Here is a 14,039-nt window from a genome sequence, read left to right as displayed (position 1 = left end):
AGTGTTTACTGATGACGCTTGCTCAACAAGTGGTTTCCTCTCACCTCCTCCCGGCAGCCCCAGCTCAGCCCCAGTGAAGGAAGGAGCCTCACTCCCTTTTCCACCCTCCCTGAGGCCTCCTGCCCACCAGCCTGCAGACAGCTTGGCGTGGAAATCTCCACGGGTAGGGACTCGCCGACCCTCCTTCCCTTCTGTATCTGCAGTGTGTGGGAGGTTCTTGTCACACCCTGTGAAATAGATTTTGTTGTTTCATATTCTACATAAGAAGAATTCGAGGCTTCAGAGAGGTTAAGGGACGTGCTCAGGGTCATGTAGCCAGTCAGTAGCAGAGGCAGGATTTATAGTCTCTGCTTGCTAGGAGAGTGCTGGATTCAACCCTCCGCCACCTGTGAGGCTAGGGTAGAGCCAGTATTTGGGAACCTTGCCCTTCCGCGTTGCCCCTCCCCCTCGGCCCTCGGCCCGCCCTCGGGGGAGGGGGGGCGGGCGGGGAAGCCGGATCCTAGCATCACTCGGGGGTTAAGTGCACCACCTAACCAGGCACCCCTAATCCCGAGGCCTGCTCGCTAGCGACCTCCGGAGGGCTGGGCCGGTTTGGGGCGCGGTGTGGCGAGGGGACCCACCCCGTTTTCCCGACTATTTGCATAACGGAGACGGCTAGTTTCCCCCGCCCCTTCGCCGCACTCTTCTTCCCTCCTTCCCGCGTCCGCGCCACCCCTCATCCCGTGTCCCCCCTGCTCCTCCCCAAAGACCCTCCTTCAGGGACTCTTGCATTGGGGATCCCAGCGCCCGGGCTCTCTGGCCGCCGCCGGGCGAGGAGTCCGGAGGCATCCGGGGGAGGGGAGTCCCGCGCAGGGCCGGGCTGGGGAAGACGCCTGGGGCACTGCCCCGCGCTAACAAAGGGAACCCGCTGCCTGCCGGCTGGGGGCGTGGACCTGGCGGAGCTGCCGCAGCTTCGGCGGCCGAGAGCGCAGCGAGTGAGTAGGGCTGCGGTGGGCGGCGGCGCGGCCCGAGCCCCCCGGGAGGAGTGGAGCGAAGGGGCACAGGATGGGAGCGGAGCGGCGGGGTCCGGGGCGCGCCTAGGGCGCAGGGAATCGGTGTCCAGCACCCCTCAGACGCCTTGGCCGCGCTGACCGGCCACCCTTTGGCTGGGGGTGTCTGTGGATTAATCCGGGCGGAGGGGCCGCCCTGGCTTCTCCCAGGCTCCACTAGCCTGCTGACCCACAACAAACACACGTGCGCGCGGCCGCGGGGAACCCCGCTTTCTCCACTGCACAGTCAGCATGGGAGGGGAATGCCTTGCAGAGTCCAGATTCCTTCACATCTCGCCTGCCGGATTTACAGACGGAGAAACTGAGGCCCGCGGCGGGGGTGGGGGCACAGGTACCATAACAAATGCACGTGCGCCCAGTGCTGTGAGCTTGGCGCGCCGCAAGCCCTTAGGAGCCGCCCTGCGCAACCCGGCCATTGTCTCAGCTGCCGGGGAGGGAGCGGCGCTGGGGGCGTCACTTGCTGGAGGAAGACGACAGACCCGTTTAAAAGGTACCACTTGGGTATCAGACCAAATTGCCAGACTTAAAAAGGGAAACACGAAAAGAGAAGGAAGCTACAAAAGATTACCCCAGGCCGGGAGTGTGTCCCCGGCCGTGGTGCATGAGTTGAGATGACCCGGACCACCCCTCACTTCCACCTCACGGTGGTTTCTGAGGGACAGGGGTTGAATTAAAGGTCTGTGGGTCCCCCTCCAAAAAAAAAGACCATGCCCAGCGCACCATTGTCTCTGCACTGCCTCTGTTGGGGACGGCGAGTGCCTCCTTAGCCTGCAGAAAGAGCAGTTCGATTTAAACGGCGCCCAGCGCAGTCTTGGGTTTCGCTTGCGCTTTGCCTTAGTAGGTCCCTGCGTCTGGCCAGCCCCGGTGTCACTGGCCCCTTTTGGCTTGTTGTGTGTTTGTACAAACAAGGCCAGCCGAGCACTCTTGTTCTAGGTGGGGACGCTATGATTTTCAGTTCTCTCCGAGTTTATTTGAGGGAAATTCCGAGGTCCGGAAAGAGAGGCCTCTTGTTTGTTTTGCTTTTTCTTTGCCTACGTATGCTCAGCTCAGCTTTGCAGATTTTAGTTCATCAGACCTGTTCAGGCAGCAGTGAGGTGGTTGGGAGGCGGGGGAATGCATTGGCTCGGTAGGTGATGGTGTGGGTGCAGAAGGAAGCCCGTCAGGCTGTGGGAGTGGGTGGTGTGCGCGGGAACCTAGGCACCGCCCCCCTTGTGCTTGCGGAGCGGTCGGGCTGAGGCGTCACCTTGGCCAGCTGCGCAGGAGATTAACCTGTCCCTGGGGCGGGGGGGAGGGGGGCGGAACTGGAGGGCCTCCGGCGCTGCGCCCCGGTTTTTGGGAGTCTGGAGAGCATCCAGTGAACCCTCTTATTTTACAGGCCGGGAAACGGAGGCCGGGAGGGTTCAGCTCCTTGTCCAAGTTTAAACCGAGTGAAATCGGCCACCTAGAGAGGACTTGAGTCCGGTTCTGCCAACTCCCACCCTGAACACTGCCGTGCGGTCGACTAAAGGCAGAACCGGGATTCTGTGGTTGGCTGAAAAGGCAGTGGCCTTAGGCAGAATAGAGTTAAACAAAGAACGTAATTCAGATTGAAAGCTGCACCCTTCCATTATCCCTTTCAAGAGTTCTTTACCCATTTGAGAAAAGATAGATTTAGTAATTCCTTACTCTCCTAGCCTTTCATAAGTGTAGTTCGTTTTCTCTTCTGGCTGCCCTTTCCCCTCAAAGTTGGAGCCCGGCTGGCTGTGGAGACTTGGATGTTTTGCCTGTCATCCCTCCTGTGCCAGGAGGCCTTTGTTTGGGCATAAGCACTCCAGGAAGAAAGTGTCTCCTAGGGCGCTACTCCTGAGTCACTTGTGGGAGAACAAAGCATTGTTTTCATTGATTTTATTTAATTAAATTTTTTAAAATGAGAGTCTCACGAAGTAGCTACTTATGTTTGCATTTGGCAGAGGAAAAGTTGGAAAACCAACGAAAACACGTTGAGTCTGGGTTTCCCCAAAGCGAACGTGCTGTTTCACCCTGTCCCTCTTATCTCCTGATTGCACCTGTTTCTTTTCTTAGGGTTTCCAGGCTGTTTCATTTTTGTGGTAATTCCACTTGGCACTTGATTAGAGATCTCATCAGGACTCTCACCCTGTCAGGAACTTACGGAATCACCTGGCCAGTTTTTCTAAACGGAAAAGCTGAAGCTCAGATAGGAGAGATTACACGCCTAAGGACACACAGCAAGATGTCTGCTTTTAGTGCCTCTTTTTACGTGAAAGGGAAACTGTTGCATCAAATGAGTTTTTGTTGGTACCCCAGAGTACAGTCAAAGTTATGATGGTTGTCATAACAACACCCTTTAAGTCACAGAATGAATTCCTTAAGGACTTAAATAGGTTTTGGTTATTAAACAAAGCCCTGGATCCCAATGGTAGATATGGTGAGGAGTATTATATTGGTAGTTATCATTGGGGATCGGTTTTCTTTAGTGTTTACTAACTGGTTCACTTTACTCTTGCCCTGGACTCCTCTGCCTTGTGCTTCCCCAGTAGGGAGCTGTTTTAAACTATGATTGTAAAACGAAAGGCAGCAAGAAGTCAGAAGAGAGACCCCACTTAGCTCTTCATGCTACTTAATTTCTTGGGCTCCGGTGTCCTTCTTTGTACAATGAAAGTCCCTCCTGCCCAGTCTCTGCACAGGCTGTTTGGGGGCAGTGGAAACTGCTTGGCCCTTAGAAGCAGAGGATCGGGTTTGGGTCAACCCTCCTCTCCTGTGTTCGTTGTGGACCAGGCAGTTGCATCTACACGGTATAATGTAAGGGGAAGAACATGTATGCATCTCCTGGGGCTGTGGTGGGTATTAAGTCACGTGACTTATGCTTACACCTTTTCCGACCTCTTGTCAGGGTTGGGTGCTCACCAGCTTTTTAGTGGTAGAGAATGATGGTTGGAGAATAACCCCATTGGGTAAGCCCTGTGCTTAAATGAGAGACCCAACCTAGTCAGTAACTGGGGTGAATGTCTGCCAGACGGTAAAAAGGGCCTTTGGGCGGTTGTGAAGTGTATGTGACTCTAAGGTAAATAAACCTAGTAAAAAACAAATAAAAAAACCGAACCCAGAACTTTCCCACCCAGGTAAGTGCAATCTAAAGTCTTTCTATTCATGCACTCCATATTTACTGACAAGCAGGCAGGTCAGTGTGGGGATGGTTCCTGTACTGGACCTGGAGTTACAAAGGGCCAGATCCACTCATTGGCCACCCACCCCTGCTTGGAACACATTTGGATCTCCCCTCAGAAATTGCCCTCAAACACAGATGTGGAGAACAAACGTATGGACACCAAGGGGGGAAAGCCGCAGGGGGTGTGTGTGTGTGATGAATTGGGCGATTGGGATTGACATGTATACACTGATGTGTATAAAATAGATAACTAATAAGAAGCTGCTGTATAAAAAAATAAATAAAATAAAATTCAAAAATTCAAAAAAAAATAAAAAGAAATTGCCCTAAAGAGCCCACAGAAAATAGATCTAATTTATCTCAAAATTGACCTCTGTGGTGGCGGGGTTGTCCCTTTTCTTCATAAGTTAAACCAAGAGCAGGTGGTCAGCAAGAGAGTGGAAGAGGGAAGGCTTCAAAGAGAATGTGGATCTCTACAAGTGTGAAGATGTGGTTGCATTAAAAAGTGACAGGAATAATTCATTAATGAAATTTGCAGTAATATTCTGGAACATTAGAGTCCTGAGAATTTGCTTAGACTTGGTATCAGTGACTTATTCAGTAAGAACTGAACTGGGGAAAAAAATACCTTTTTTCTTGCTTGTCTGCAGGTATACTGCATATATTCTGACTTGGACAGATGTACTTTTTATAGTTGTACATGTAACAGTAACATAGTAAGCCATGTGGTATCATCACATTAAAATGCTGGAGTGACTTTCTAAGTCATTACTAGAAGGGTCAGGTTAGCCTTTAGAATCAACTTGGTGATTTAAATTTTGTTTGTCATTATGATTATAAAAATATAGCATGCCCAATGAGGACAATTTGGAAAGTACAAAAAAGTATAGAGAAACAGCAAAAAAAATTCCATCATTCAAAGGCAACCACTGTTAACAATTGGCAATTTTCCTTCTTGTCTTTTTTTTTTTTTTTTAGTGGATTTGTTTTTTCTAAATGGTAGAGAACATACTGCAAGTACAGTTACTCTTGGCTTTCTTACTTAACCTTTTCACATACCCATGTTACAGTTTATATCCTCATTAAAGCTGCACCTTTTCATTCATCACCATATCAGCATCTCCAAGGTCACATGGTCCCATGGGATCTGATCACTCCAGTGGGCATTTCAGTGAAGGCCTGTAGAGGAAGGAGTCTCCAGCTTCTTTCTCCTTTCCCAACCATGCCTCAAGCATCCAGATACCATTTAAAAAATATATATATTTTTCATGTTAGAAGAACCTAAAGTCTAATGGAAAGAGAAGGGCCCTGCCTGTGGCCTTGGGTTCTAGTCCTGCCCTTGTGACAATTTATTTTTACACCCTGGTTTTCAGTTTCCATATGTGTTAAAATAAGCAACTCCAGGGTCGTTTATTAATTCATTCCTCCCATCTTCGAGTGCCCACTCTAAACCAAAACTGTATAAGAAGAGCTCATGGTCCAATGGAGAAGATGGGGTGACAAGAGACTAGTTCAGGGTATCCTGGGAATGCAGAGGAGGGGCAACCACCCCAGACTGGAGCGGTGCGGAAGGCTTCCTGGACGAGGGCCACTGTGGGCCTGTCAAACTACTTCTAATTCTTCTCTATTGTAATTGACACCATGATTAATGTTTGTGAATAAATCTCTGTCCATATTCCAGATAATTCCCATAGGATTGTGGGAACAGTAGGAATTAAGAGCGTAATTCAGGATTTGAATTCTTGTTCACCAATTACCACCAATATAGACGAGCTTCAATTTCCTTCTCTGTAAAATGGGCATAACAGCCCTTACCTCACTGGACCATTGTAAGGATTAAACAAAATCATAGTTAAAGGGTCCAGTACAGTGCCAGGTTTACAGGAAGTCCTCTGTAAGTGATAGCTATTAGTGTTATAATTGGGATTTTCACAAGCTGCAGAAACTTTTGGTCCTAATATTTTTTCTTACCATGATAGCAGGCAGAAAGTTAATTAAAGTGGTACCTCCTACCAGGTGACAAATTGAGAGAGAAATGATCACTTGCATGCTGCATTACAAAAGTCTTCTTATGGAAAATTTCCAACACATGAAAGTAAAAAGAATGGTGTAATTACCTCCTTCCCCCCATTTATAATCATTTACCTTCAACAATGATCAAAACTCATGGCTGGTCTATAACCCCACACTCTACCCCATATGACTTTGAAGTACATCCCAGACATCTTTTCAGCTTAGCCATAAATATTTCACTGAGTTGCATGATGCATATTTGAGGCAATGGGTCGTGCTGCTCTTGGAGCCCGTGTCTGCTGTCACTGTTACCTATGGAACCGTGTGTGTGTGTGTGTGTGTGTGTGTGTGTGTGTGTGTTTGTGTTTGTGTGTGTGTGTGAAAGAGACAGAGAGAGAGATAGAAAGTGCCAGTAAAACTTAAGTAGTCTTACTGCTCAAGTGAATTTTCCTGCTGTGTCCTGTGTCCCAAAGAGATGCGATAAAAGGAGCACTGAATTTAGAGTCAGGAGACCTGATTTTGCATAAAGGCCCCACCCTTTACCAGTTGTATGCTTTTAGCAAGTGACTTCTGAATTTCTTTAAACACATTTATAAAAAATTTGGTGAGTACTGAATGAAATAATCCATGTGACAGCCCAAGCAACTCAGCATTAGTTGGCCCTGAATCAGACTTGAACCCAGCCTTCCCTGCCCAGAGGCAGAGTTTCCGTATGGAATGAAGGTCAGAGGCTGACGGCCTGGTGGTACTAGGATGCCTTCAAGTAGAGTTGCTGCCTGTCTCGTTCTGAAGATGAGGTCTTCACTCAGATGAGTAGCTGGCACCCCATGCTTGCGACTCTCCTGTCTTTCACTCAACCCCTTCCCTCTGATTTATGAATGAGGGCAAGGAAGCCCAGAAAAGGTAAGACCCTGCCAGCTGTGCCTGAGAAACAGATCTTCTCTGATGCCTCTTTTCCTCCATGGGAAGACACCAGGCTCCCCTTTCTCCTCCAAGTTTGTTGTCTTGGTCTCTCCTAACTCACTGTTGCTCCCAAGTAGGAATTTTTGACTCAACTAAAAGGAGAAAATTGATTTGATTTAGTAATTAAATTAAAGTCCTCTCTTTAATCCACTGGGACTCCCATTATCTCCGGGCCTGCACCGTGACTTGCGGTCTCCTCCGGCTGTCTCGAGCTAGCTGTGTGGCCTTGGGCAGGACGCCTGCCACCACAGGGATTCGACTCGCAGCTCTCTAGGCCCCTTCCAGCTCTGAGATCATCAAATGGGGAACAAGTATAAAAAGAGGAAACGATACATAAAGTTAGGGACTTCTTCACACAAATAATAAATGTAATGTTTTCTTTTAGAATAGGGTAAAAAAATTAACCACCTTACCTTTTGTCATTTCCCCCAATCCCACTTCTCTGCCAAGTGACTACTGTTTGCAGTTTGTTGTGGGTCCTTCAGCCCCCTTTGGGTGTACATATGTATGTATTCGTGGTTATATGCAGATACATTTAAAAAACTCAGTAAATGGATTACATTGTAACTGCAACTTTACGAACTTGCCCTTTTCACTTTACTATAGGTATTGGAGGTCTTTCCATATCAGTATATACAGATTATTTTCTCATAGCTGCATCACAGCCTGTATCATGGATGTGTTTATTTAACCAGTCTTCTGTTGATGGATATTTATCTATTTCCATAAAAATATATTTCTAAGTGTATTTAGACCTTGGACATATGGAACGCTGGTTGTAAATGTTATGGTTAAACGAAGTCAGTCCATCAAGCTCTGGAAAGGGTGGCGAGAGAATGGGTGCAGGAACACTGAGAACCATGCCCTGGAAAGCTGAAATGAAGGGCTCCCGGGAAGCTACTAAGAGCCGGCTGTTTGGATGGAAGGTTATTTTTGGAGTTGGCCTGCCTGATTGGGTGCCCTAGGCTGCAAGTGCAAGAAACTGAACTGCGTCATCACCTTCTCCTCATTCCCCCATCCCTGGCTCTTCCACATTTGTTTCTCTTCTCAGGGTCGGTGGCATCTGGTGGGAGGACTGGAACTTGAGTGATGGGAGGGAGGAGAGAGAAGCGAAGAAGAGGAGGAATTGATCTCAGGCTCTGGAGAAAGGAATGTGCCGGTTCTACTCTACCTTGTTGTTCAGACCCATCTGGAAAGTCATGTTTCGCCGGGTCCTGTACAGATCATGAGAAAATGAAGCACACCCAGAACTGGGCTTACTTGGAAGACAGAGGTTTAGGACACCATATTGGAGGTAGAATAAATGTGGAAACTGGAGTGTTCTAGCCTGCAGGAGATCAAATAAGAGGCAGTTTCTTCATGTGGAAGAATGATTAGAGTTACACTGTGTTGCTGCTGGGGGGAGGAAAACCAGTACAGAGTTGCAGAATGGCAGATAAGGAAGAACTTACTCAGCAGAACTGCCCAACCAGGGAACAGCCTAGGTTGCAAGACGGTGAACTCCCTGCCATGGGAGTATGTAAGCAGAAGTCTCAAGTGAACTTGTTTGCCATCAGAGGATCCCTGCTTTTCAGAGAGGTTGACCTAAATGCCTGGTAAGGCCCCTTCCAACTCTGAGAGTCTATGACTGTGGGGCAAGAAGCAGAGAGATGGAATATAGGACTGAGGGGGTGGGACGAGTTACGGACAACGTGACTGGAGCTTTTTTCACCTGCTCTAAAAAGGTGGAATAAAATGGAAGCCTTCAAAGGAGACTTAGACCATTGTTTCCCCTGGATCTTGGCAACCCTCCTCCTGTTTTGTCCTTGGCTTCAGCTCAACTTGACTTTATATTCATAAATTATTTCCACAGAAATAAATATATCACATACACTTTAGATGACCAGGAAATCTGGCAACCAGAAAAGAACTACATGTCCCAGGAGGATGATTGTAATATTTTTTTTTATTTTTTTTATTACAGTCTTTCTAAATTTGCATCCATCTCCTGGTTTCCCTAGCACAGGACTGAGACGTCATTCAGCTTTAATTTTAGGAACACTCTCCCCTTTGCAACCTCTCAAAGGTCCTCTGAGCTGGAGTTGAAATGCTTGTCTCTTTCTTTCCTGTGGATGAGGAAGAACCTCTTGGACTTAAGTCTTAGCCAAGTCTTAGTGAGGGAAACATGGCAAGTTTACCATCTTCTAGGCTTTTGCTGTGCTCCTGACCCTGATAAGGCCCTGTTTGTTCCCTTATCCAGTCCTCATAGCCTTGGTGTTTTGGTATCATCAGCTCCATTTTGCAGATGAGAAAGCTGAGCTTCAGAGAGGGCTAGGGAACTACCCCAAGAGTCACTGCTGCTAAGCAGTGATGCTGGCACTGGGTGTAGCTCATTCCCTACATCATGTTACAGGTTTTTCCACTGCTAATCATTCCCAGTCCTTTGGGGCTGAGAAGCCCTTCGTCCTTGTGTTACCCTGGGAGCTTGGTTGAATTTCTCCTTATGGGGCTGATGAAAGCTTTCTACCATTCCCCTAAGAACAGATGAATGGAAGAACTCATGGGACAGCCATGTGTGAATAGCTTGACATTCGGATTCAACATACATTTGCTTATTCCCCTTTTTCGTAAGAGTTATTTTCGTCAAGGCTGGTTTGCCTTTTTTTTTTTTTTTTCCCACCTGCCTTTTAAAGCACCTGTACTCGTTATCTGGTTATAACCGGAATAAACACACCCACCGGTAGTGAGCGTGGCTGCAGAATAATGGGTACCATTGCTTGGCTACCTTTGATGCCTTTAGGTGGTAAATGGAACTCAATATTGGCATTGTTAAGGGCTTATCTGCAGCTGTGCTTGTAGGCGCTTGAACAATCTCTTCTCTTGTAAAGTTTATTCAACGTTATGTTGTTCACTAAATGTTTATTGTGTGCTAGGCATTACGCTAGGCATTGGGAGCATCTACCCTAAGAACACACATTGTAGATATGCACACACGCATTCAGTGTAACTGGCGGGGCCTTAGAAGTTAGTGGCAGACAAACTTTCTGTATCGCCCTCTTCCTCCTTTCTCAGAGTCCTTGCTTTGTCCATTCGTTCAAGTAACACTAGGTGCCTGCTGTGGCCCATGCACAATGCTCATTTTTAGAACATAGACCCAAATTGCCCCACAGTTCTCTTCCTTTAAGAGCTTAGTTGGAGGTGGGCATGCGGATGTTAATAACAATATAATGTGATAAATATTATGATTTGGATGTATACAGAGGTTGAGAAGATGGTACAGTGAGATTGGGTAAGCTCTCTGGAGGACCTATGACCTACCTAAGCTGGGTTGTAGAGGGTAGTAGCTGCTAGCCTCTGGGAAAAGAGCATTTGAAGGAGAAAAGGGAGTGCAGGAGTGAAGGGGTGGGGTAGAGAATCGCATGTGCGGGGGAGCCACTAGCAGGTTAGTGTTCCCAGAGGGGAACACATAAGGCAGGAAGTGCTGGGAGATGAAGCTGGAACCGTTATACCCATCATCAAATATAATTTTCTTAACCTCTCTATGGTGGCATATACTATTATCATTTCTGTTTAATAGGTGAGGAAACAAAGGCTGGCTGAAGGAGGTTTGGTGACTTGTTCAAAGTCAGACAGCGAGTGAGTTGAGGTGCTTGAACTTGAATGTAGGCCTGCTCAACCCTCACAGCGGTGCCTGCAGGGGCCGAGAAGGTCTGCCTTGAAGACTGAGGTGATCCTTCTGTCTCTATTAATCTTTCAGAAGTCACACCCTTGCTGAATTCTCTTCCTCCACCTGCCTTATGGTGTTCTCACTAGTGAGTCTGATGTTGAAGGCCTCTTCTGAGTCTCGGTTCTAGTTTTCATCCTCCTTTTCATTCAGAGAATCAGCAGCCCAGAACTCTTCAAAGAAAACCTTTATTGCCCAACCAGGTGTAACAAGGGAGAAGGAGAAGATTCATCCCCTTTCTCAAAAGGTCCAAGTTCATTAAGTAGCCCAGGCATTACCTGTGGATCTTTTAGTTCAGAGAAGCCCTTTGGGGGCTGGAGAGGGAGCAATCTGGGTGGGCTGGAAGAGTCTGGAGCAGGTGGGCTTTGAGCTGTCCCTTGAAGGGTGGGTAGGATCAGGAAGGTGGAAGGCATGGCACGTAAGTAATATTATTCTGTCTCACTCAGTGATAAATGGCTTATTCTACCCATCCCCCAAGATAATTTCTGGGTTGGAGTTGGTTCTTGGGCTGAAGAGGCAGTAGGAAGATTCATTCATTTATTCATTCAAAATAAAGTTTATTGGGGCTTCCCTGGTGGCGCAGTGGTTGAGAGTCTGCCTGCCAATGCAGGGGACACGGGTTCGAGCCCTGGTCTGGGAGGATCCCACATGCCGCGGAGCAACTAGGCCCGTGAGCCACAATTACTGAGCCTGCGCGTCTGGAGAGGCCGCGATAATAAGAGGCCCCGCGCACCGCGATGAAGAGTGGCCCCCACTTGCCACAACTAGAGAAAGCCCTCGCACAGAAACGAAGACCCAACACAGCCATAAATAAATAAAAAATAGTGTTTAAATAAAAAAAAAAAATTAAAATAAAAAAGCCAGCTTGTATATCACCTGCTCTTTAAAAAAAAATAAAAAATAAAAAAAAATAAAGTTTACTGAAAACTAATCAATTGAGAGCTCAAAGATGAGATGATGAAACTACAGAATGAAATAAAAAGGGCAATTACAGAGCTAAGGAAAAAAATTGAGGATACAAACTACATCATTAGAGGAAAAGTTAATAAAGGAACAAAGTAGAATCCACTGAAAACTGAATTACTAACAGAGAGAGAAGGCGTGAGGAAAATCACAGTATATGCTGAGAAAAAGGATGAAGAAACTAATCAGAGAAAATCAGAGATCTAAAGGTTGTAAAAAGATTGTAAAAAGATCACTCAGAAGGGTAATTGGGCTATCTGTGGAGGCACAGGTCACTTCTCAGTGCTCCATTGACCAAAACATAATCACGCAGACAAGCCTGGCTGCAAAGGAGCCTGGGAAAACATCTCCAGCTGGGTGGCCATGTACCCTCTTAGAGCTCCGATTTGGAGAAGGCCTTTTATTACTGAAAGGAAGATGAGGAAAATGGATACTGGGAGCAATTCATTTCTGCCCCAGGGGAAAAGTCATGTTGGTCTCAGACTTGATTTGCAGCAGAAGCAAAACTTGAGAACATGGAGAGGAAATATTTACAGAGTTCCAAGGGAAAGGTCGTGTGACTGAAGACTTTTACACTCAATTACATAACTCTGCAAGGATAAGGCAGGTAGCCATTCTCATCTCTTCCTGTAACACATATGAGCCCTTCATGGGAAAACCTACTTGATGATGAAGAAGATTAGTCAAAAGCACCCTTTGGAAGGCATGGTGATAGGTCATTTGGAGAGCCCTTCTTCTACTCAAATAGAGAAAACCTTGGCATGGGTGGGCTGTAAGTCTAAGGAACAGAATGGGAGGAAGTGAAAAGAGTGTAATGGAAATGGAGAGCTGAGGGAGGGAGTGGGAGGACGTTAGGTGATAACTTTCCCTCTCTCACACTGCGTAAGTAGGGTGTTAGTATCATGGCTCCAACCTTTCAATTAATTTTTTAACCCTTTATTTTATTTTTAAAAATTTTATTGGAAAAAGAATCTAAAAAAGAATGAATATATGCACATGTATAACTGAATCACTTTGCTGTACACCTGAAACTAACACAACATTGTAAATCAGTTATTTTTTTTCTCTTAAACTTGGAGGAGTCTTTAAGGAAATTACATCTATTTTGATGTAGAAACATTTATTAAAAGTTCAGCTTTTCCTCTATTTTACTTTTCTGTTTAATTAAATTAAAAAATAAAAAACCCCCAGCTGTTTTATTAAGCAATCCCATCCATTCTTCTTTCATGCATTCTTCCATCCTCCACACTTCTGTCCAAATGTAAATGTAGAGACATGCAACGAAGGCTATTAATCCATTTTTTTTTTCCTGGATGCAGGGATCTTCGGTGATTTTTAGCTCTGTATAATTTTGTGCATTGATTGATTTGAAAAAGTAATGAGCTGGTCTTATTTGTTTTTGTCTTTTTTTTTCAGTTTTTTACTTCTTTAATCTTTTTTCTTCTTTTTTAAATTGAAGTGTAGTTGATTTACAATGTTTCAGGTATACAGCAAAGTGATTCAGTTATATATATATATGTGTATGTATATATATGTATATATATATATATATATATATATATTCTTTTTCAGATTCTTTTCATTATAGGTTATCAAAAGATACTGAATATAGTTCCCTGTGCTGTACAGTAGGGCCTTGTTGTTTACCTATTTTATGTATAGTATTGTATATCTGTTCATTCCAAGTTCCTAATTTATCATTCCCCCCCACTGGTCTTATTTGAATCAAACTACTAAGGCTAATTTAAAAGGCATCATTAAACACTAATGCTCAGGGTGTGGGGAGTGAGATGGGAGATACAAAGAGATGAACAAGGCCTTGTCTTTTCACAGAGAAGTTGGTGAGTCAGTTACGTGAACACTGGACTCTAGGCAGAACAAAATACTTTGTAAATTAGATGGACAGTTGGGGTGTTGGGGTCCCCAGGACAGTGGGGAAGTTTTCACGAAGGAGATAGTGTTTGAACTGGATGTTGAAGGATGAAGAGGGTCCCTATAGGTGGAGGATGGGAGGCAGGGCATTCCTGGCCTGGAGACAGCAGGAGCACCAGCAGGGAGGAGTGAAATTATGTGGTGTGTCTGGGTAACCCTGGGTAATCTATTGTGGTCAGAGAACAGAGGGTGAATGAAGGAATAGCTACTGTTCATTAAGTGCCCACAGCGTTCCAGGTGTGACACATAG

The 14,039-nt window shown here is 46.0% G+C and overlaps 1 protein-coding gene across 10 annotated transcripts in view; it reads left to right on the top strand.

The window, feature by feature from the left end:
• Positions 1-559: 559 nt before the first annotated feature.
• Positions 560-14,039, top strand: part of ST6GAL1 (ST6 beta-galactoside alpha-2,6-sialyltransferase 1) — a 138,028-nt gene continuing 124,548 nt past the window's right edge. For 8 of the 10 annotated variants that reach the window (XM_082393549.1, XM_082393540.1, XM_082393539.1 and 5 more), the window contains exon 1: positions 560-974. The gene's annotated coding sequence lies outside the window, so the exon portion shown is untranslated. Of the gene's footprint in view, positions 975-1,081; positions 1,540-14,039 lie in introns of those variants that run through there. The other 2 variants (XM_082393546.1, XM_082393544.1) reach the window with 2 other exon arrangements.

The sequence above is a fragment of the Balaenoptera borealis genome, assembly GCF_965194805.1.
Source record: "Balaenoptera borealis genome assembly, chromosome: 5".
NCBI lineage: Eukaryota > Metazoa > Chordata > Mammalia > Artiodactyla > Balaenopteridae > Balaenoptera > Balaenoptera borealis.
Note: the sequence above shows the minus strand (reverse complement) of the source record. Positions and strands in the feature narration are given on the sequence as shown.